Source organism: Lonchura striata, chromosome 11, assembly GCF_050655825.1.
Source record: "Lonchura striata isolate lonStrDom1 chromosome 11, ASM5065582v1, whole genome shotgun sequence".
Lineage (NCBI taxonomy): Eukaryota > Metazoa > Chordata > Aves > Passeriformes > Estrildidae > Lonchura > Lonchura striata.
In genome coordinates this window covers 4,858,579-4,881,132 of record NC_140713.1, presented here as the reverse complement: position 1 = coordinate 4,881,132, position 22,554 = coordinate 4,858,579, and positions in this window count along the sequence as shown.

Genomic DNA, 22,554 nt, shown 5'->3' with positions numbered 1-22,554 from the left:
CCCATAAAATGCCAGTGGAAGGATACCCATGGCCCAGTCCCATACAGGCTGCACTGATAGCCCTTGATGGTCCCACTTGCAGAAATCAGAGGTGAAAGCTCGTCAGCAAGAAAAGCTGGAAATGAAGGAGGATATTTTTGTTTTTTGCGGCCTGCAGTTTTTCGTCTGTCCTTAGTGGTTTCTTTTTCCCACAGCATCTTGTCACAGTTCTTTTCACTTCGTAGTCTTGGAATTCTGGTTTTTGCCAGGCATGCTTCTCCCTTACTCCGCAGGATCACTTTGGTTTGATGAGACACTTTCTGCATTTTCTGCAGGATAAATTTGGTTTTCCTGGACATCCTTCCTGCCTGCTCTTCATGCTTTGTCTTCTGTGCCAATTTTACTGCTTGCGGATGTTTTCCTCTACACTATTTGTGCAGTTGTACCCTAAATCTCTGGATGCCCAATTTGCAGTATATGTGTACAAACATACATGTGTATTCATTGATTGATTTATTTGTTAGCTGTGTTACATAAAAGGTTAGTTGCTTGGTATTGTTATTCTGATTGTCACTGTGTTACAAGAGCCTTACTGACTCCCCATGGTTCGGTTGTTTTAGTTTTCTGAGGTCTAGGTTGGAGACAAACTAATATTACTGATATTTTAGTCTGGTTTTATTCTAGGGACTCATCATGCCTGTAAGTCTGAAACTTTGGAAAAGTCTGCTTTTTGTTTCTTCCAGTTAATATTTTGTTACTTGATACTTACTGGACAGAAAGAAAAAGATGTTAGATCTTTTTTGTCTTGCTGTTCAGTTAGAATGTCCTTATTTCCTGTCTCTCTTAACCTTTCAGTGTTTTGCTCCACCCTCACTATGCCTAAAAGCATCCCTTCAGTATCTGGATTGTGTAGATTCTAAGTGGAATCAGTGAGATTTTTTTTTCCAGTAATGCTTTGGAATTAAGCCCCCAGCCTTTTTCTTTTGCTTACATTACCTCCTTCCTTTAGGCAGAGTTCTCTGCTCAAGAATCTTTAAAGTGTAATTAGGGTCAACTTGTGCCAAAGCTGTATTTGAACAGTTAAATTGTGCATGCATACAGGTCTGTAGGTGCGTGTATATGAATAGAGACAGGGAGTTTGTAATGGTCTAGACCTACACACACCTATATTTACAAACACTGCAGAAATCCCACTGTTCCACGACTGGTTCCTAGTGCTTCCCCGTCACCGTAATTCAGTTGCATCACGTGCCATAATCTTTTCCTCCACAGAGTTTTAGGTCACCTGCATACTTGATCGAGGCACAATACAGCTCTTTCCAGTCTTCATAAATATTAATTATGTTAATTAAATATTAAATCAAATAGTAAATCATGATTAAAGGTAAAATCTTAAACATTTACGGAAGGAGATCCAGTGTTGGTGACTCTGAGAGCACATACGCAGACATTTCCTTCTAGTTAATGTTGTGCCATTTATAATTGTTAGGTAATGGTCCAGCAGCCAATGATGTGTTTCAGACAGCTATCTTCATGTTCAAGTGACATCATTCTTTCTCCTTGAAAGAGATTTGTTGAGCTATATTGAAAGCACTGACAACATTTCTGCAGCAAATTTCTGGTTTGGAGAACGATGATTGCAGCACACAAGACCCGAGAATTATTCTGCTCAAAGCTGAGCTTCCTCCGCAGTTCAAAGGCTGCTGGCCCTGGAACTTGGATTTGGAGTAGTTTAGAACATAGTGAAGGAATGTTGTATTTTAACCTAATCATCGCTGGGAAGGGGGAAACTCACACCTGATTAAACTTTCTGTTCGTGGAATTTCATCCTACTTGTGGCACTGGAGTTGGTATTTTTATTGACAAACTGTCATGAATTTACATTTGAACATGTAAGTTATAGTAGGATGGGAAAAAGTCAGGTCAGTAATGCCCGTACTGTTTATTTTTTCTCTATTTATGCTGTTTGTTTTGAAGTGTTATAATTTTCACATATTTAACTGATTTTCAAATATTCAACAAACCTGTCAGATTATTTTCACTAAATCACCATTCTGAAGAAAAGTGTAAAGAATTCACATTGTTCCAGCATTAGAATCATAGTGTTTGACAAGATATCCTACCTCTTTTATGAGGAGACAGATCTCAAAAGAGGAATTTTTAAGGATCCTTCCTTATAAAATGTTTCAGCAACTGCATTAATTTGTCGTGTTCCTGTGAACAGGTATTGGGAAAAACCCCATAATTACACTTGTGTTCACCATTTGAATCGCAATTTTTATGCCTTAGGTGGCTGTTTCAGAACCTGTTTCCCAATAGTACATTGTAATCAATTTAATGCATGTTAAAATCTCATTGTTTATTTGGGTACACTTATCAGCTGATGAAATTGCCGCTCATTGAAATTCAGTTGTGAAGTTAGCCATCTTCATCTGCAATCAAGCTGTACAAGCCTTGTTAAAATATTTTATTTTTAGTAAAAATAGCTGAGAAGAAATAAACATTAAAAAAAAATATAAGTGGACAAGAGTGTTACAAAGTAGAAATTTTATGAACCTTGTGCCACACTTTTAAAAGTGATATTTTTGATATCTCCTTTTATGCTTGTTTTTCCAAACATATATGCTCCAAATTGGACCATTGAATATTTGTTTGTTCCTGTAACTTCTATTACATCTTATTGTTTTCCTTCAGTACACTGTTGCTCACTAAGAAATAGTCAAGTTCCCTTTTTAGAATCATTGCTGTATGCAAGTGAAGGAAGGTGGGGAAAAAAGCTTTAAAAATAAAAAAGTCTTGTTTAATGAAAGAGCTGCATGCTAATAACTGCTTGGTTAGGGATATAAATGTATTTTTATGTAAGATATATAGATATAGATAGCGATAAACCTACAGAAGCAGAACTACTGAAATACGAAGGGATCCTTTGCACCACAAGTTCTGCTGTATGCTCTAGAATTTCCTTGGGGTTTTACCCTCCATCTCATGAGCTGTTAGAGACAGCAGTAATAGGGGCACCAGGAGGTGCCTCCGGGGCTCTCGGGCTACGTGGATGGCTGATTTCAGGTGCTCTGGGCCTGCCTGGGGCAGAGCCAGGGCCAGGGGCCATGGCCAGGCTGTGCCGTTGGGTTCCGTGCTCAGCGGCATCACCGTTGGCAACCACGGAAGGGTCCCCGGGAGCTCCAGGGACAGCGGCCGGTACCGTTGGCTCTCACTGCGTCTCGAGGCAGCGGCGAGTGCAGCAGGCGAGAGGAAAGCTCTTCTGGACAAGGATTGGGGTGGCAGGATCGGCAGCCATGGTGAGTTTTGGGGCAGGGGTGAGGGTGCAGGGGCCACCGTGGGCAGAGCAGGGGCCACCACGGGGCTGCAGGGATGTGGCCTGACCTTCCCCTTGAGCTCCCTCTCCCATGCATTCCCAGGGCCCTGCATGTCCTGCCCCTTAGCCCAGGAGCCATCTCCCTCCCAGCCCTGCTGAGCCCCTTCTGTCCCTCTTCCTGCAGACCATCGGTGGAACTCTCACCAAGATCGTGGTGATGCTGGGCGCCTTCTCGTTCCTGTGTAGGAGGGATGACCAGACCGTGAAGGTCACCGAGGAGCTCCTGCGCCAGCACGAGGAGCAGCGCAAGCAGGAGATGGCCATGCTGCAGGAGATGGGGAAGAGGATCCAGGAGGTGCCCGAGATCACCGAGGACAGCCTGTTTCTCTGGGCCATTGAGCAGTGGTGGTTCTGGCCCTCTGTGGAAATTCTCCTGGTGCTCTTTTCTATCTACAGGTTGCCCAAGCAGGACAGGTCTGCCAACGACAGATCAGCCTGCGGAGGAGCTCCAGCGGTGCCCACAAGGAAGAGAAGGATGACGAGGAGGAAGAGGTTGCGTGCCGTAGCCGACTTCTTTGACAAGCTGGATCAAGTCAGCCTTCCAGATGCCTGTCTGGAGTCGAAGCACGGCAGAAGTCAGAGGAGGGTTTGGAAGGGATGGTCAACGCATCTTCCAAGCCCTTCCCACAAGTGATTTTGGGACAGAGTTGCAGCCAGGGAACACAGTAGTATTCATTCTTAGGCTGTGTGATTTTATGTTCCCAATACCAGATAGTATTTTAGATGGTTAAGAAGTTTTTACTTTAGCTATAGCGTATAAGAATAGTAATGCAATTGTTCATAATTAGGAAGTAGTTCTATTGAAGCAGCAAATGTAATGCTATATAAATATGCTTAGAGTACAATCTAAGGAATAGAGTAGTAATCATTGTTAGATTATATAGGTTACCTTTCCCAATCTAGATTGTATATTAGATGTTTAAGAGTTTTCATTTTAAGTATAGTCTATAAGTGTATTATATAGAACATCTTACTAATATAGGAATATTAGTAAAATTGTTTAAAAATAGGACGTAGAATTTAGAGCTATTAAAGTAAAAAATGTAGCTAACTAAAATACCTAACTAAATGTCCTATGATAGCCACTAAAAGTCTTGTTCATTGTAATGTCCCTAGTACTTTATTAAATTAAACCTTTGTTTTGTTTCAATGTTTGCAAGTTGTAGTTTTTAAAGATGCTAGAATCTGTAAATAAATACATTTGCCTTGTTTCACAAGTGTCGTACTTGATGGAATTTTGTCCCGTACCCCAGCGGTGTAAGACATTTTTATAGGAAACAAAGGAAGCAATACAATTTCTTCCTTGCAGCGACAGCTGGTTTATTGGAAGAGGTGTTTAGCAGTAGCACGCAGAGCCCGTTGTCACGGAGCCGCCCCTCACGCCGTGAAGGGATGCGCTCTCCAAGGGCCCGAGGCTGCGCTCTCCCACCTTTCCCTCGGGCCGGCAGAGCCGCGGCAGCACGAGGCGCGCACTTGTCCGGCTCCTGCCTGAGAGGGGCCGGCTCCGGGCACGTTTCCGACGGCAGCAGCGGCGGCAGCGGCCCGGGAAGCCGCGTTCCCTCAGGCCAGGTGTCGGAGGGTGCCTTTGCCGAGGCCTGCGGGCAGCACGGGCCCGGAGCTGGCTGGGGCCCGTCTGGGGAGAGCGTTTGAGGCCGCGCAGCCCGGCGGCTCCGGAACGGCCGCGCGGCAGCGGCGGAGGCGGCGCGGGGCGGGAGAGGCGGCGGAGGCCGCGCTGAGCCCGCGCCGGCACCGCCGCGGCTCCGGGCGGGCGGGGAGGCTCCCGGCGAGGGGCCGCAGCTCCCGGGCAGTGCCCGAGATTCCCACCTGCGGCCAGAGCTGCTCCACGAGCTCCCGCCCTGCCGGGCTTCTCTTCTGGGCAAAGGCTGAGCCCAGCGGGGTTTGGCCGCCGCTCCCCCTCTGCCTCCCCACAGGCGGGGCCATCGCGGGAGGGGCTTGGGCCGGGCTTGTTCTCCTGGATCCGGGCAGGCCGCCGCGTTCAGCAGCTTTGTACCTGCTGATTATCGCTATTTAATGCCTGCTGCTCTTTCCTGTCCTTTCCTTTTTCTTTTTTTTTTGTTTTTTGTTTTTTGTTATTTTTCCCTTGTGCCTACTCACATTCGCCTCTCTTTGTTGATGAAAAAAGATTGGATAAAATTAAAAGGGGAGCAAACCTCTTTTGGAGTGTCCGGCTCTTAAATTAAAGCAAGAGAGTAGATGAAATAATTTGTACTTTTCCCAAGTCCTGCAGTGAAGTCACAGAGTGCTAATATTGAAATGAATGTCTGCTTCTAGCACTAGAAACAGCTTTGGACTTGATATTATAAAATTGTGAGCAACTGCCCCCACAGTGCAATGAAGATGAATGTAAGGTTATAAATAAATATTACAGTATTCCTAGGTATTAACGCCAATCATGAGCAGGACTTTTGGATCAGAATCAGGTTGCACAAAAAGCATTTGCAGCTTCTGCTGGATTTTGGTTAGGACCATCTGCTCGTTTGGCTGGTGAGAAATGCAAATTGATGAATTTGGGTAGGAATTTTTCATAGCCTTTTTTCATGATGGGTAGAAGCTAGATCGTCATGTATAACATTTGGGGAGGATTGGAGCAAACCTTTTCCACTTTGATGTCCTTTTTTCTCCCCTGTACTATATAATGCCCAACTTCTGCTTATCCTTTCTATGTTAAATGCATTATGTGCTTCTGAGCTATTTTTTATTTTTGGCTGTTGTGGTTTGACATGGAAAGAGAATTTTTTCCGGAAGGAAGAGGTCAATTTAGATATTGACCAATTAGAGGTGGACACGCCTCTGAGAACACAGAGGGTTAAAAGCAGAATTCCCAGGGGAACTCGCTCTCTTTGGTTCCGGTCAGCGTGCAGTGTGGGCTCTCCCCTGCCCAGCAACGAGCTGGGCGGGGCAGGGGAAAGCCCCATGGCCTGATAAAGGTAAGGCCGAAGGGTGGAAGGACTGGAACCGGGCTGGCCCCTGCAGATGGAAGGGTGGAAGAAATCTGGGATGTCTCCATTCCCCCCCAGCGGGAAGACAGCGGCAGTTTGTCAGCAATTCCACCGCGAGGAAGGAGGAGCGGGGCGGGGGGGGGGAAGCTGCAAGGTGCCCAGTCGCGTGGGAGTTGCTGGATGTCTGGGCATCGAGCCGTCCTGGGAGTTTGGACTTTTAACCCTTCCTTGAGAAATGAAAGCTTTGTGAATTTTCCTTTCCCCTCCTCGAATTGAAAGAGAGGAAAGAGGGACACCTTGGACCCTGGGATGTTAGAAGGAGGAATTCTAGATGGAAGGGGGACAAGGAGTGGCTTTGGCTGGACTTTTCTGTGTTAGCCACAACCTGAACCAATCTTCTCCTCCAAGAGGGACTGTGTTTTGGGAGGATGCCAGTGAGTCAAGAGACCTGCTTCAGCTGGGAAAAAAGACAAAATTGGAGTGAACAGAGAAAAGGTTAGAGGGTTTGTGGTGGCACCCCCTTGTCCTGGAAAGGAAAGAGAAGAGAAGAAGATCTCTGTTCTTGAGCCCTCGGCCCCAGGGGAAAATGGGGGGGACTGTGGTCCCAAACAATGAAAAACTGAACTGTTGTTTTCTCCCCTCTTGGCAGGGCATCCTTGAAAGGAAAAATCCTAAAAGCAGTCGGTCCATCCATGCATTTGGTGGTGAGAGCACTGTGCATGGAAAGGAGAAGGGTCACCATGGCAAACTTTTCCTCCGGGCGGTGCCATGTGTGACATGGAAGCACAGGATGTGGAGCTGTGTTTCCTTGGGGGGTCTGTGGCACAGGAGAGACTCTGTTCCCTCGATGGACTGAGTATTGATTGTTTGGGGGGTGGAAACCTGATTGGGGTCGAGATTGTGTCTCACTGTGGTTTGTTGAAGTTGGGTGGTGGGGGGAGGAATGTTTTGCAAGGTTTTCATTTGATCTTTGTGTGGTTTTTCTTTCCTTCTTTAGTTTTTTCTTTTGTAGTAGTAGTTTAATACAGTTTTTTTCTATTATTAAGCTTGGGCCTGCTTTGCTCTGTTCTAGACTCCACAGCATTCAAGGGAGGGATCACATTTTCATGGGGGCACTGGCATTGTGCCAGTGTCAAACCATGACATTGGAGAATAAGTTAAACAACACAGCACAAAACTCTTGCAGCTATCAGCTATGATTATATCCTTTCTTCATTAGGGGTGAGAGCCAATAATACGTAGCAGATGAGATTAATCCAATGGATTAACGGCCCGCACAAGGGAAAACAAGATATTAAGTATTCACCAAGTTCCTTTTATGGTTGTCAGACTGACCTTAAAAATGTTACCTGTCAAAATGAATGTGTCCTGAAGCATATGAAGATATTTTTTTACACTTCCAGAGAGGGATTAACACACATTTTTGAGGAGCCTGAGAAACACCTTCAAGTGACCATAGATGGTAAATTAAGGTCCCATTCAGGGGCTATGAAGGAAGCCCTTCCTTCCGTGGATGCTTCCTTCCAGTGCCTGCTGCTTCTGAGCCAGCAGAAACCCCTTTTTGAGCAAAACACGCATTTGCTGCATATAACCTGTGTCCTCCTCTTCCTTTTACAGGGCATGCACTGAGCATGAGGACATCTGCTCCTGTTACCTTTCAACAAGGCAGAAATGTCACATTCTGTGAGTTTAACTCAGCTCAGGCTGGGGCTAAACATTATCTTGGCAACACAATGACCCGCTTCATAAAAGCAAGCTGAGACACTTTCATAATATTGTAGCTAATGACATTTCATCTGACTGTTTCTGCATTTCATTTTTCAGTTACAGATGCAATTTTGTTTACTAGGGTGAGGGTAGGAGTCATCATTTTTAAACTAGGTTCATATTTCTGAAGAGCAGAGCTCTTACATGGTGCTGAACTAGTGATTTTGTTAATATTCCATTTCCAGAGTTTCTTGTTCTTGTTCAGGTTATGCTTTGGAGCACAACCTGAAAAAATCCTTATAAGTAGCTTTAAAAACCTTTAAGTACCAATGTAAACATGGTGAGAAACTCCCTGGGATTTTTTCCAGTTGTTACAAAATGTTATCTTTGGAGATAAATACCGGAAATTTTCCGATAGAATATATGCATGTGTGTTTCTGTACATTGCACCTTGCCTGTATCAGGGGGAAAGAGGCCGCAGTAAAGGGAGTGTTTATAGAGAGCCAATAAATAAGGGCAATTTCAAAGCAACGATTCATTACATTGATATTCAGCAATAATACAATACCATGAGCAATGGGTAGTCCTTAATTGCTGTCAGTCGTTAGCAACAGGTGTCCAGTGGAGGAGTTCTTAAGTTTCCCATAAAATGCCAGTGGAAGGATACCCATGGCCCAGTCCCATACAGGCTGCACTGATAGCCCTTGATGGTCCCACTTGCAGAAATCAGAGGTGAAAGCTCGTCAGCAAGAAAAGCTGGAAATGAAGGAGGATATTTTTGTTTTTTGCGGCCTGCAGTTTTTCGTCTGTCCTTAGTGGTTTCTTTTTCCCACAGCATCTTGTCACAGTTCTTTTCACTTCGTAGTCTTGGAATTCTGGTTTTTGCCAGGCATGCTTCTCCCTTACTCCGCAGGATCACTTTGGTTTGATGAGACACTTTCTGCATTTTCTGCAGGATAAATTTGGTTTTCCTGGACATCCTTCCTGCCTGCTCTTCATGCTTTGTCTTCTGTGCCAATTTTACTGCTTGCGGATGTTTTCCTCTACACTATTTGTGCAGTTGTACCCTAAATCTCTGGATGCCCAATTTGCAGTATATGTGTACAAACATACATGTGTATTCATTGATTGATTTATTTGTTAGCTGTGTTACATAAAAGGTTAGTTGCTTGGTATTGTTATTCTGATTGTCACTGTGTTACAAGAGCCTTACTGACTCCCCATGGTTCGGTTGTTTTAGTTTTCTGAGGTCTAGGTTGGAGACAAACTAATATTACTGATATTTTAGTCTGGTTTTATTCTAGGGACTCATCATGCCTGTAAGTCTGAAACTTTGGAAAAGTCTTCTTTTTGTTTCTTCCAGTTAATATTTTGTTACTTGATACTTACTGGACAGAAAGAAAAAGATGTTAGATCTTTTTTGTCTTGCTGTTCAGTTAGAATGTCCTTATTTCCTGTCTCTCTTAACCTTTCAGTGTTTTGCTCCACCCTCACTATGCCTAAAAGCATCCCTTCAGTATCTGGATTGTGTAGATTCTAAGTGGAATCAGTGAGATTTTTTTTTCCAGTAATGCTTTGGAATTAAGCCCCCAGCCTTTTTCTTTTGCTTACATTACCTCCTTCCTTTAGGCAGAGTTCTCTGCTCAAGAATCTTTAAAGTGTAATTAGGGTCAACTTGTGCCAAAGCTGTATTTGAACAGTTAAATTGTGCATGCATACAGGTCTGTAGGTGCGTGTATATGAATAGAGACAGGGAGTTTGTAATGGTCTAGACCTACACACACCTATATTTACAAACACTGCAGAAATCCCACTGTTCCACGACTGGTTCCTAGTGCTTCCCCGTCACCGTAATTCAGTTGCATCACGTGCCATAATCTTTTCCTCCACAGAGTTTTAGGTCACCTGCATACTTGATCGAGGCACAATACAGCTCTTTCCAGTCTTCATAAATATTAATTATGTTAATTAAATATTAAATCAAATAGTAAATCATGATTAAAGGTAAAATCTTAAACATTTACGGAAGGAGATCCAGTGTTGGTGACTCTGAGAGCACATACGCAGACATTTCCTTCTAGTTAATGTTGTGCCATTTATAATTGTTAGGTAATGGTCCAGCAGCCAATGATGTGTTTCAGACAGCTATCTTCATGTTCAAGTGACATCATTCTTTCTCCTTGAAAGAGATTTGTTGAGCTATATTGAAAGCACTGACAACATTTCTGCAGCAAATTTCTGGTTTGGAGAACGATGATTGCAGCACACAAGACCCGAGAATTATTCTGCTCAAAGCTGAGCTTCCTCCGCAGTTCAAAGGCTGCTGGCCCTGGAACTTGGATTTGGAGTAGTTTAGAACATAGTGAAGGAATGTTGTATTTTAACCTAATCATCGCTGGGAAGGGGGAAACTCACACCTGATTAAACTTTCTGTTCTTGGAATTTCATCCTACTTGTGGCACTGGAGTTGGTATTTTTATTGACAAACTGTCATGAATTTACATTTGAACATGTAAGTTATAGTAGGATGGGAAAAAGTCAGGTCAGTAATGCCCGTACTGTTTATTTTTTCTCTATTTATGCTGTTTGTTTTGAAGTGTTATAATTTTCACATATTTAACTGATTTTCAAATATTCAACAAACCTGTCAGATTATTTTCACTAAATCACCATTCTGAAGAAAAGTGTAAAGAATTCACATTGTTCCAGCATTAGAATCATAGTGTTTGACAAGATATCCTACCTCTTTTATGAGGAGACAGATCTCAAAAGAGGAATTTTTAAGGATCCTTCCTTATAAAATGTTTCAGCAACTGCATTAATTTGTCGTGTTCCTGTGAACAGGTATTGGGAAAAACCCCATAATTACACTTGTGTTCACCATTTGAATCGCAATTTTTATGCCTTAGGTGGCTGTTTCAGAACCTGTTTCCCAATAGTACATTGTAATCAATTTAATGCATGTTAAAATCTCATTGTTTATTTGGGTACACTTATCAGCTGATGAAATTGCCGCTCATTGAAATTCAGTTGTGAAGTTAGCCATCTTCATCTGCAATCAAGCTGTACAAGCCTTGTTAAAATATTTTATTTATAGTAAAAATATCTGAGAAGAAATAAACATAAAAAAAAATATAAGTGGACAAGAGTGTTACAAAGTAGAAATTTTATGAACCTTGTGCCACACTTTTAAAAGTGATATTTTTGATATCTCCTTTTATGCTTGTTTTTCCAAACATATATGCTCCAAATTGGACCATTGAATATTTGTTTGTTCCTGTAACTTCTATTACATCTTATTGTTTTCCTTCAGTACACTGTTGCTCACTAAGAAATAGTCAAGTTCCCTTTTTAGAATCATTGCTGTATGCAAGTGAAGGAAGGTGGGGAAAAAAGCTTTAAAAATAAAAAAGTCTTGTTTAATGAAAGAGCTGCATGCTAATAACTGCTTGGTTAGGGATATAAATGTATTTTTATGTAAGATATATAGATATAGATAGCGATAAACCTACAGAAGCAGAACTACTGAAATACGAAGGGATCCTTTGCACCAGAAGTTCTGCTGTATGCTCTAGAATTTCCTTGGGGTTTTACCCTCCATCTCATGAGCTGTTAGAGACAGCAGTAATAGGGGCACCAGGAGGTGCCTCCGGGGCTCTCGGGCTACGTGGATGGCTGATTTCAGGTGCTCTGGGCCTGCCTGGGGCAGAGCCAGGGCCAGGGGCCATGGCCAGGCTGTGCCGTTGGGTTCCGTGCTCAGCGGCATCACCGTTGGCAACCACGGAAGGCTCCCCGGGAGCTCCAGGGACAGCGGCCGGTACCGTTGGCTCTCACTGCGTCTCGAGGCAGCGGCGAGTGCAGCAGGCGAGAGGAAAGCTCTTCTGGACAAGGATTGGGGCGGCAGGATCGGCAGCCATGGTGAGTTTTGGGGCAGGGGTGAGGGTGCAGGGGCCACCTTGGGCAGAGCAGGGGCCACCACGGGGCTGCAGGGATGTGGCCTGACCTTCCCCTTGAGCTCCCTCTCCCATGCATTCCCAGGGCCCTGCATGTCCTGCCCCTTAGCCCAGGAGCCATCTCCCTCCCAGCCCTGCTGAGCCCCTTCTGTCCCTCTTCCTGCAGACCATCGGTGGAACTCTCACCAAGATCGTGGTGATGCTGGGCGCCTTCTCGTTCCTGTGTAGGAGGGATGACCAGACCGTGAAGGTCACCGAGGAGCTCCTGCGCCAGCACGAGGAGCAGCGCAAGCAGGAGATGGCCATGCTGCAGGAGATGGGGAAGAGGATCGAGGAGGTGCCCGAGATCACCGAGGACAGCCTGTTTCTCTGGGCCATTGAGCAGTGGTGGTTCTGGCCCTCTGTGGAAATTCTCCTGGTGCTCTTTTCTGTCTACAGGTTGCCCAAGCAGGACAGCTCTGCCAACGACAGCTCAGCCTGCGGAGGAGCTCCAGCGGTGCCCGCAAGGAAGAGAAGGATGACGAGGAGGAAGAGGATGCGTGCCGTAGCCGACTTCTTTGACAAGCTGGATCAAGTCAGCCTTCCAGATGCCTGTCTGGAGTCGAAGCACGGCAGAAGTCAGAGGAGGGTTTGGAAGGGATGGTCAACGCATCTTCCAAGCCCTTCCCACAAGCGATTTTGGGACAGAGTTGCAGCCAGGGAACACAGTAGTATTCATTCTTAGGCTGTGTGATTTTATGTTCCCAATACCAGATAGTATTTTAGATGGTTAAGAAGTTTTTACTTTAGCTATAGCGTATAAGAATAGTAATGCAATTGTTCATAATTAGGAAGTAGTTCTATTGAAGCAGCAAATGTAATGCTATATAAATATGCTTAGAGTACAATCTAAGGAATAGAGTAGTAATCATTGTTAGATTATATAGGTTACCTTTCCCAATCTAGATTGTATATTAGATGTTTAAGAGTTTTCATTTTAAGTATAGTCTATAAGTGTATTATATAGAACATCTTACTAATATAGGAATATTAGTAAAATTGTTTAAAAATAGGACGTAGAATTTAGAGCTATTAAAGTAAAAAATGTAGCTAACTAAAATACCTAACTAAATGTCCTATGATAGCCACTAAAAGTCTTGTTCATTGTAATGTCCCTAGTACTTTATTAAATTAAACCTTTGTTTTGTTTCAATGTTTGCAAGTTGTAGTTTTTAAAGATGCTAGAATCTGTAAATAAATACATTTGCCTTGTTTCACAAGTGTCGTACTTGATGGAATTTTGTCCCGTACCCCAGCGGTGTAAGACATTTTTATAGGAAACAAAGGAAGCAATACAATTTCTTCCTTGCAGCGACAGCTGGTTTATTGGAAGAGGTGTTCAGCAGTAGCACGCAGAGCCCGTTGTCACGGAGCCGCCCCTCACGCCGTGAAGGGATGCGCTCTCCAAGGGCCCGAGGCTGCGCTCTCCCACCTTTCCCTCGGGCCGGCAGAGCCGCGGCAGCACGAGGCGCGCACTTGTCCGGCTCCTGCCTGAGAGGGGCCGGCTCCGGGCACGTTTCCGACGGCAGCAGCGGCGGCAGCGGCCCGGGAAGCCGCGTTCCCTCAGGCCAGGTGTCGGAGGGTGCCTTTGCCGAGGCCTGCGGGCAGCACGGGCCCGGAGCTGGCTGGGGCCCGTCTGGGGAGAGCGTTTGAGGCCGCGCAGCCCGGCGGCTCCGGAACGGCCGCGCGGCAGCGGCGGAGGCGGCGCGGGGCGGGAGAGGCGGCGGAGGCCGCGCTGAGCCCGCGCCGGCACCGCCGCGGCTCCGGGCGGGCGGGGAGGCTCCCGGCGAGGGGCCGCAGCTCCCGGGCAGTGCCCGAGATTCCCACCTGCGGCCAGAGCTGCTCCACGAGCTCCCGCCCTGCCGGGCTTCTCTTCTGGGCAAAGGCTGAGCCCAGCGGGGTTTGGCCGCCGCTCCCCCTCTGCCTCCCCACAGGCGGGGCCATCGCGGGAGGGGCTTGGGCCGGGCTTGTTCTCCTGGATCCGGGCAGGCCGCCGCGTTCAGCAGCTTTGTACCTGCTGATTATCGCTCTTTAATGCCTGCTGCTCTTTCCTGTCCTTTCCTTTTTCTTTTTTTTTTGTTTTTTGTTTTTTGTTATTTTTCCCTTGTGCCTACTCACATTCGCCTCTCTTTGTTGATGAAAAAAGATTGGATAAAATTAAAAGGGGAGCAAACCTCTTTTGGAGTGTCCGGCTCTTAAATTAAAGCAAGAGAGTAGATGAAATAATTTGTACTTTTCCCAAGTCCTGCAGTGAAGTCACAGAGTGCTAATATTGAAATGAATGTCTGCTTCTAGCACTAGAAACAGCTTTGGACTTGATATTATAAAATTGTGAGCAACTGCCCCCACAGTGCAATGAAGATGAATGTAAGGTTATAAATAAATATTACAGTATTCCTAGGTATTAACGCCAATCATGAGCAGGACTTTTGGATCAGAATCAGGTTGCACAAAAAGCATTTGCAGCTTCTGCTGGATTTTGGTTAGGACCATCTGCTCGTTTGGCTGGTGAGAAATGCAAATTGATGAATTTGGGTAGGAATTTTTCATAGCCTTTTTTCATGATGGGTAGAAGCTAGATCGTCATGTATAACATTTGGGGAGGATTGGAGCAAACCTTTTCCACTTTGATGTCCTTTTTTCTCCCCTGTACTATATAATGCCCAACTTCTGCTTATCCTTTCTATGTTAAATGCATTATGTGCTTCTGAGCTATTTTTTATTTTTGGCTGTTGTGGTTTGACATGGAAAGAGAATTTTTTCCGGAAGGAAGAGGTCAATTTAGATATTGACCAATTAGAGGTGGACACGCCTCTGAGAACACAGAGGGTTAAAAGCAGAATTCCCAGGGGAACTCGCTCTCTTTGGTTCCGGTCAGCGTGCAGTGTGGGCTCTCCCCTGCCCAGCAACGAGCTGGGCGGGGCAGGGGAAAGCCCCATGGCCTGATAAAGGTAAGGCCGAAGGGTGGAAGGACTGGAACCGGGCTGGCCCCTGCAGATGGAAGGGTGGAAGAAATCTGGGATGTCTCCATTCCCCCCCAGCGGGAAGACAGCGGCAGTTTGTCAGCAATTCCACCGCGAGGAAGGAGGAGCGGGGTGGGGGGGGGGAAGCTGCAAGGTGCCCAGTCGCGTGGGAGTTGCTGGATGTCTGGGCATCGAGCCGTCCTGGGAGTTTGGACTTTTAACCCTTCCTTGAGAAATGAAAGCTTTGTGAATTTTCCTTTCCCCTCCTCGAATTGAAAGAGAGGAAAGAGGGACACCTTGGACCCTGGGATGTTAGAAGGAGGAATTCTAGATGGAAGGGGGACAAGGAGTGGCTTTGGCTGGACTTTTCTGTGTTAGCCACAACCTGAACCAATCTTCTCCTCCAAGAGGGACTGTGTTTTGGGAGGATGCCAGTGAGTCAAGAGACCTGCTTCAGCTGGGAAAAAAGACAAAATTGGAGTGAACAGAGAAAAGGTTAGAGGGTTTGTGGTGGCACCCCCTTGTCCTGGAAAGGAAAGAGAAGAGAAGAAGATCTCTGTTCTTGAGCCCTCGGCCCCAGGGGAAAATGGGGGGGACTGTGGTCCCAAACAATGAAAAACTGAACTGTTGTTTTCTCCCCTCTTGGCAGGGCATCCTTGAAAGGAAAAATCCTAAAAGCAGTCGGTCCATCCATGCATTTGGTGGTGAGAGCACTGTGCATGGAAAGGAGAAGGGTCACCATGGCAAACTTTTCCTCCGGGCGGTGCCATGTGTGACATGGAAGCACAGGATGTGGAGCTGTGTTTCCTTGGGGGGTCTGTGGCACAGGAGAGACTCTGTTCTCTCGATGGACTGAGTATTGATTGTTTGGGGGGTGGAAACCTGATTGGGGTCGAGATTGTGTCTCACTGTGGTTTGTTGAAGTTGGGTGGTGGGGGGAGGAATGTTTTGCAAGGTTTTCATTTGATCTTTGTGTGGTTTTTCTTTCCTTCTTTAGTTTTTTCTTTTGTAGTAGTAGTTTAATACAGTTTTTTTCTATTATTAAGCTTGGGCCTGCTTTGCTCTGTTCTAGACTCCACAGCATTCAAGGGAGGGATCACATTTTCATGGGGGCACTGGCATTGTGCCAGTGTCAAACCATGACATTGGAGAATAAGTTAAACAACACAGCACAAAACTCTTGCAGCTATCAGCTATGATTATATCCTTTCTTCATTAGGGGTGAGAGCCAATAATACGTAGCAGATGAGATTAATCCAATGGATTAACGGCCCGCACAAGGGAAAACAAGATACTAAGTATTCACCAAGTTCCTTTTATGGTTGTCAGACTGACGTTAAAAATGTTACCTGTCAAAATGAATGTGTCCTGAAGCATATGAAGATATTTTTTTACACTTCCAGAGAGGGATTAACACACATTTTTGAGGAGCCTGAGAAACACCTTCAAGTGACCATAGATGGTAAATTAAGGTCCCATTCAGGGGCTATGAAGGAAGCCCTTCCTTCCGTGGATGCTTCCTTCCAGTGCCTGCTGCTTCTGAGCCAGCAGAAACCCCTTTTTGAGCAAAACACGCATTTGCTGCATATAACCTGTGTCCTCCTCTTCCTTTTACAGGGCATGCACTGAGCATGAGGACATCTGCTCCTGTTACCTTTCAACAAGGCAGAAATGTCACATTCTGTGAGTTTAACTCAGCTCAGGCTGGGGCTAAACATTATCTTGGCAACACAATGACCCGCTTCATAAAAGCAAGCTGAGACACTTTCATAATATTGTAGCTAATGACATTTCATCTGACTGTTTCTGCATTGAATTTTTCAGTTACAGATGCAATTTTGTTTACTAGGGTGAGGGTAGGAGTCATCATTTTTAAACTAGGTTCATATTCCTGAAGAGCAGAGCTCTTACATGGTGCTGAACTAGTGATTTTGTTAATATTCCATTTCCAGAGTTTCTTGTTCTTGTTCAGGTTATGCTTTGGAGCACAACCTGAAAAAATCCTTATAAGTAGCTTTAAAAACCTTTAAGTACCAATGTAAACATGGTGAGAAACTCCCTGGGATTTTTTCCAGTTGTTACAAAATGTTATCTTTGGAGATAAATACCGGAAATTTTCCGATAGAATATATGCATGTGTGTTTCTGTACATTGCACCTTGCCTGTATCAGGGGGAAAGAGGCCGCAGTAAAGGGAGTGTTTATAGAGAGCCAATAAATAAGGGCAATTTCAAAGCAACGATTCATTACATTGATATCCAGCAATAATACAATGCCATGAGCAATGGGTAGTCCTTAATTGCTGTCAGTTGTTAGCAACAGGTGTCCAGTGGAGGAGTTCTTAAGTTTCCCATAAAATGCCAGTGGAAGGATACCCATGGCCCAGTCCCATACAGGCTGCACTGATAGCCCTTGATGGTCCCACTTGCAGAAATCAGAGGTGAAAGCTCGTCAGCAAGAAAAGCTGGAAATGAAGGAGGATATTTTTGTTTTTTGCGGCCTGCAGTTTTTCGTCTGTCCTTAGTGGTTTCTTTTTCCCACAGCATCTTGTCACAGTTCTTTTCACTTCGTAGTCTTGGAATTCTGGTTTTTGCCAGGCATGCTTCTCCCTTACTCCGCAGGATCACTTTGGTTCGATGAGACACTTTCTGCATTTTCTGCAGGATAAATTTGGTTTTCCTGGACATCCTTCCTGCCTGCTCTTCATGCTTTGTCTTCTGTGCCAATTTTACTGCTTGCGGATGTTTTCCTCTACACTATTTGTGCAGTTGTACCCTAAATCTCTGGATGCCCAATTTGCAGTATATGTGTACAAACATACATGTGTATTCATTGATTGATTTATTTGTTAGCTGTGTTACATAAAAGGTTGGTTACTTGGTATTGTTATTCTGATTGTCACTGTGTTACAAGAGCCTTACTGACTCCCCATGGTTCGGTTGTTTTAGTTTTCTGAGGTCTAGGTTGGAGACAAACTAATATTACTGATATTTTAGTCTGGTTTTATTCTAGGGACTCATCATGCCTCTAAGTCTGAAACTTTGGAAAAGTCTGCTTTTTGTTTCTTCCAGTTAATATTTTGTTACTTGATACTTACTGGACAGAAAGAAAAAGATGTTAGATCTTTTTTGTCTTGCTGTTCAGTTAGAATGTCCTTATTTCCTGTCTCTCTTAACCTTTCAGTGTTTTGCTCCACCCTCACTATGCCTAAAAACATCCCTTCAGTATCTGGATTGTGTAGATTCTAAGTGGAATCAGTGAGATTTTTTTTTCCAGTAATGCTTTGGAATTAAGCCCCCAGCCTTTTTCTTTTGCTTACATTACCTCCTTCCTTTAGGCAGAATTCTCTGCTCAAGAATCTTTAAAGTGTAATTAGGGTCAACTTGTGCCAAAGCTGTATTTGAACAGTTAAATTGTGCATGCATACAGGTCTGTAGGTGCGTGTATATGAATAGGGACAGGGAGTTTGTAATGGTCTAGACCTACACACACCTACATTTACAAACACTGCAGAAATCCCACTGTTCCACGACTGGTTCCTAGTGCTTCCCCGTCACCGTAATTCAGTTGCATCACGTGCCATAATCTTTTCCTCCACAGAGTTTTAGGTCACCTGCATACTTGATCGAGGCACAATACAGCTCTTTCCAGTCTTCATAAATATTAATTATGTTAATTAAATATTAAATCAAATAGTAAATCATAATTAAAGGTAAAATATTAAACATTTACGGAAGGAGATCCAGTGTTGGTGACTCTGAGAGCACATACGCAGACATTTCCTTCTAGTTAATGTTGTGCCATTTATAATTGTTAGGTAATGGTCCAGCAGCCAATGATGTGTTTCAGACAGCTATCTTCATGTTCAAGTGACATCATTCTTTCTCCTTGAAAGAGATTTGTTGAGCTATATTGAAAGCACTGACAACATTTCTGCAGCAAATTTCTGGTTTGGAGAACGATGATTGCAGCACACAAGACCCGAGAATTATTCTGCTCAAAGCTGAGCTTCCTCCGCAGTTCAAAGGCTGCTGGCCCTGGAACTTGGATTTGGAGTAGTTTAGAACATAGTGAAGGAATGTTGTATTTTAACCTAATCATCGCTGGGAAGGGGGAAACTCACACCTGATTAAACTTTCTGTTCGTGGAATTTCATCCTACTTGTGGCACTGGAGTTGGTATTTTTATTGACAAACTGTCATGAATTTACATTTGAACATGTAAGTTATAGTAGGATGGGAAAAAGTCAGGTCAGTAATGCCCGTACTGTTTATTTTTTCTCTATTTATGCTGTTTGTTTTGAAGTGTTATAATTTTCACATATTTAACTGATTTTCAAATATTCAACAAACCTGTCAGATTATTTTCACTAAATCACCATTCTGAAGAAAAGTGTAAAGAATTCACATTGTTCCAGCATTAGAATCATAGTGTTTGACAAGATATCCTACCTCTTTTATGAGGAGACAGATCTCAAAAGAGGAATTTTTAAGGATCCTTCCTTATAAAATGTTTCAGCAACTGCATTAATTTGTCGTGTTCCTGTGAACAGGTATTGGGAAAAACCCCATAATTACACTTGTGTTCACCATTTGAATCGCAATTTTTATGCCTTAGGTGGCTGTTTCAGAACCTGTTTCCCAATAGTACATTGTAATCAATTTAATGCATGTTAAAATCTCATTGTTTATTTGGGTACACTTATCAGCTGATGAAATTGCCGCTCATTGAAATTCAGTTGTGAAGTTAGCCATCTTCATCTGCAATCAAGCTGTACAAGCCTTGTTAAAATATTTTATTTTTAGTAAAAATAGCTGAGAAGAAATAAACATTAAAAAAAAATATAAGTGGACAAGAGTGTTACAAAGTAGAAATTTTATGAACCTTGTGCCACACTTTTAAAAGTGATATTTTTGATATCTCCTTTTATGCTTGTTTTTCCAAACATATATGCTCCAAATTGGACCATTGAATATTTGTTTGTTCCTGTAACTTCTATTACATCTTATTGTTTTCCTTCAGTACACTGTTGCTCACTAAGAAATAGTCAAGTTCCCTTTTTAGAATCATTGCTGTATGCAAGTGAAGGAAGGTGGGGAAAAAAGCTTTAAAAATAAAAAAGTCTTGTTTAATGAAAGAGCTGCATGCTAATAACTGCTTGGTTAGGGATATAAATGTATTTTTATGTAAGATATATAGATATAGATAGCGATAAACCTACAGAAGCAGAACTACTGAAATACGAAGGGATCCTTTGCACCAGAAGTTCTGCTGTATGCTCTAGAATTTCCTTGGGGTTTTACCCTCCATCTCATGAGCTGTTAGAGACAGCAGTAATAGGGGCACCAGGAGGTGCCTCCGGGGCTCTCGGGCTACGTGGATGGCTGATTTCAGGTGCTCTGGGCCTGCCTGGGGCAGAGCCAGGGCCAGGGGCCATGGCCAGGCTGTGCCGTTGGGTTCCGTGCTCAGCGGCATCACCGTTGGCAACCACGGAAGGGTCCCCGGGAGCTCCAGGGACAGCGGCCGGTACCGTTGGCTCTCACTGCGTCTCGAGGCAGCGGCGAGTGCAGCAGGCGAGAGGAAAGCTCTTCTGGACAAGGATTGGGGTGGCAGGATCGGCAGCCATGGTGAGTTTTGGGGCAGGGGTGAGGGTGCAGGGGCCACCTTGGGCAGAGCAGGGGCCACCACGGGGCTGCAGGGATGTGGCCTGACCTTCCCCTTGAGCTCCCTCTCCCATGCATTCCCAGGGCCCTGCATGTCCTGCCCCTTAGCCCAGGAGCCATCTCCCTCCCAGCCCTGCTGAGCCCCTTCTGTCCCTCTTCCTGCAGACCATCGGTGGAACTCTCACCAAGATCGTGGTGATGCTGGGCGCCTTCTCGTTCCTGTGTAGGAGGGATGACCAGACCGTGAAGGTCACCGAGGAGCTCCTGCGCCAGCACAAGGAGCAGCGCAAGCAGGAGATGGCCATGCTGCAGGAGATGGGGAAGAGGATCCAGGAGGTGCCCGAGATCACCGAGGACAGCCTGTTTCTCTGGGCCATTGAGCAGTGGTGGTTCTGGCCCTCTGTGGAAATTCTCCTGGTGCTCTTTTCTATCTACAGGTTGCCCAAGCAGGACAGGTCTGCCAACGACAGCTCAGCCTGCGGAGGAGCTCCAGCGGTGCCCACAAGGAAGAGAAGGATGACGAGGAGGAAGAGGATGCGTGCCGTAGCCGACTTCTTTGACAAGCTGGATCAAGTCAGCCTTCCAGATGCCTGTCTGGAGTCGAAGGACGGCAGAAGTCAGAGGAGGGTTTGGAAGGGATGGTCAACGCATCTTCCAAGCCCTTCCCACAAGCGATTTTGGGACAGAGTTGCAGCCAGGGAACACAGTAGTATTCATTCTTAGGCTGTGTGATTTTATGTTCCCAATACCAGATAGTATTTTAGATGGTTAAGAAGTTTTTACTTTAGCTATAGCGTATAAGAATAGTAATGCAATTGTTCATAATTAGGAAGTAGTTCTATTGAAGCAGCAAATGTAATGCTATATAAATATGCTTAGAGTACAATCTAAGGAATAGAGTAGTAATCATTGTTAGATTATATAGGTTACCTTTCCCAATCTAGATTGTATATTAGATGTTTAAGAGTTTTCATTTTAAGTATAGTCTATAAGTGTATTATATAGAACATCTTACTAATATAGGAATATTAGTAAAATTGTTTAAAAATAGGACGTAGAATTTAGAGCTATTAAAGTAAAAAATGTAGCTAACTAAAATACCTAACTAAATGTCCTATGATAGCCACTAAAAGTCTTGTTCATTGTAATGTCCCTAGTACTTTATTAAATTAAACCTTTGTTTTGTTTCAATGTTTGCAAGTTGTAGTTTTTAAAGATGCTAGAATCTGTAAATAAATACATTTGCCTTGTTTCACAAGTGTCGTACTTGATGGAATTTTGTCCCGTACCCCAGCGGTGTAAGACATTTGTATAGGAAACAAAGGAAGCAATACAATTTCTTCCTTGCAGCGACAGCTGGTTTATTGGAAGAGGTGTTCAGCAGTAGCACGCAGAGCCCGTTGTCACGGAGCCGCCCCTCACGCCGTGAAGGGATGCGCTCTCCAAGGGCCCGAGGCTGCGCTCTCCCACCTTTCCCTCGGGCCGGCAGAGCCGCGGCAGCACGAGGCGCGCACTTGTCCGGCTCCTGCCTGAGAGGGGCCGGCTCCGGGCACGTTTCCGACGGCAGCAGCGGCGGCAGCGGCCCGGGAAGCCGCGTTCCCTCAGGCCAGGTGTCGGAGGGTGCCTTTGCCGAGGCCTGCGGGCAGCACGGGCCCGGAGCTGGCTGGGGCCCGTCTGGGGAGAGCGTTTGAGGCCGCGCAGCCCGGCGGCTCCGGAACGGCCGCGCGGCAGCGGCGGAGGCGGCGCGGGGCGGGAGAGGCGGCGGAGGCCGCGCTGAGCCCGCGCCGGCACCGCCGCGGCTCCGGGCGGGCGGGGAGGCTCCCGGCGAGGGGCCGCAGCTCCCGGGCAGTGCCCGAGATTCCCACCTGCGGCCAGAGCTGCTCCACGAGCTCCCGCCCTGCCGGGCTTCTCTTCT